Below are 2,500 nucleotides of genomic sequence, written 5' to 3'. Positions count from 1 at the left end.
GAAATTGTCGTAGAATGGTGCAACTTGTATAGGTTATCAGTTGTGGAAAGTCTTGGTGGATTGTTTGGCTACCATGTGCATGATTTTTTTTTTAGTTAAAATGTCGTTCATCACCACGAGGACCATTTTACCGCGAGTGCCCCTTTTTAATTTTTTTTCATTTCTTTGCCAAGTCATTTTTCCGTAAGATATTGCCAAATAGGGTCGTAAAACTTTTGCTTGTTTAGTGTTGGAAAGTGTGTCTAGATGATCTGGCTACCCACGCATGACTTTGTTTTTGTCAGATACGACGTAGTTATTGGTATATTGGGTATTTAACTGCAGTTACCAATTTCTGTTTTTTTTCAATATTTGTAAAAATTACTACGTAGTAAGGAATTGCCGTATATTATTCATTTTTTTTTTCATGTTTATGTGTTAGAAAGTGTGCCTTGATGGTTGGGCTAACACGTGCATGTCTTTTTTTTATCTGAGATGCCGTATATCAGAATGTCGGGCATTTTACCGCGAGTGTCCCTTTTTCCTTTTTTTTAATTTTTTTGCCAAGTCATTTTTCCGTAAGATATTGCGAAATAGTGTCGTAAAACTTTTGCTTTTTTAGTGTTGGAAAGTGTGTCTAGATGATCTGGCTACCCATGCGTAATTTTGTTTTTGTCAGATACAACGTAGTTATTGGTATATTGGGTATTTAACTGCGGTTGCCAATTTCTGTTTTTTTCAATATTTGTAAAAATTTACTACGTAGTAAGGAATTGCCGTATATTATTGATTTTTTTTCATGTTTATGTGTTAGAAAGTGTGCCTTGATGGTTGGGCTAACACGTGCATGTCTTTTTTTTTATCTGAGATGCCGTATATTAGAATGTTGGGCATTTTTCCAAGAGTGCCCCTTTATATTTGTTTTGCATTTTTTTGCTTAGTCATGTTACCGTAAGGAATTGGCAAGTAGTGTCGCAAAACTTATATTTTTATAGTGTTGGAAAGTATTTTTAGATGATCTGGCTACCCATGCCTATTTTTTTTTTAGCCAGATATGGCGTATATATAAGTATGTGTTCGATTTTCCTGTGATTGCCATTTTTTCGTTTTTTCCCATTTCTTTCAAAATTACTACGTACTAAGGAACTATCACAGGGTAATATTTCATTTATATGTTTATTTGTCGGAAAATGTGCCTTGATGGTTTGCCTAGCACGTGGCTGAAATTTTTTTTTTTCTGAAATGCCGTATATTAGAATGGCCATTTTTCCACGAGTGCCCCTTTTTATTTGTTTTGCATTTTTTTGCTTAGTCATGTTACCGTAAGGAATTGGCAAGTAGTGTCGCAAAACTTACAATTTTTTAGTGTTGGAAAGTGTTTCTAGATGATCTGGCTACCCATGCCTATCTTCTTTTTTTAGCCAGATATGGCGTATATATAGGTATGTGTTCGATTTTCCTGTGATTGCCATTTTTTCGTTTTTCCCCATTTCTTTCAAAATTACTACGTACTAAGGAACTATCACAGAGTAATTATTCATTTAGATGTTTATTTGTCGGAAAATGTGCCTTGATGGTTTGCGTAGCACGTGGCTGAATTTTTTTTTTTCTGAAATGCCGTATATTAGAATGTTAGCCATTTTTCCGCGAGTGCCCCTTTTTATTTGTTTTGCATTTTTTTGCTTAGTCATGTTACCGTAAGGAATTGGCAAGTAGTGTCGCAAAACTTATATTTTTATAGTGTTGGAAAGTGTTTCTAGATGATCTGGCTAACCATGCCTATCTTTTTTTTAGCCAGATATGGAGTATATATAGGTATGTGTTCGATTTTCCGGTGATTGCCATTTTTTCGTTTTTTCCCAATTCTTTCAAAATTACTACGTACTAAGGAACTATCACAGAGTAATGATTCCTCTAGATGTTTATTTGTCGGAAAATTTTGTTTACTTTTTTTTTTGATTGAATATCATCAAATTTTTTTAGCTAAAATATTATATTGTTTTACATTTTTTTTTTCGATTTTATTTCCCTTCAAAAAAATTTTTTGGGTCAGAATTTTAATTTTATAGTCGTAAAATAATCGACAATTATCCAGCAACCCACCATACAATTTTTATGCATATCCAATAATAATTAGATTAGTAAATAACACCTTGAAATTGACATACCCTTCCTACATTTCAAGTGGCAGATTAGGGAGTCTGAGTCAGTGTGGTTGGCGGCCATTTTGTGGACATATCCGAAGCGTAAGCTGCCCTATCTATATATATTCTTGTTCCCTATAGAATTTGTGATATTTTGGTATATTTTTACCTGCATAAATATCATATTATATATTAAATATATGTATTTTTTTACGAAATTTCTAAGTACTCAAAAAATTACCTTTAGATATGGCCCCTGATATAAATGTAATTTAAAAAATAATGAAGATTTTTTTACATATTTCTATTTTAGGATAACATATGTTTATTCCCTAAAAAAATTAGTCACTTCCTATTTCATTTGGGTACCCAAAAAA

The sequence above is a fragment of the Palaemon carinicauda genome, chromosome 1 (assembly GCF_036898095.1).
Source record: "Palaemon carinicauda isolate YSFRI2023 chromosome 1, ASM3689809v2, whole genome shotgun sequence".
Classification (NCBI taxonomy): Eukaryota; Metazoa; Arthropoda; class Malacostraca; order Decapoda; family Palaemonidae; genus Palaemon; species Palaemon carinicauda.
Note: the sequence above shows the minus strand (reverse complement) of the source record.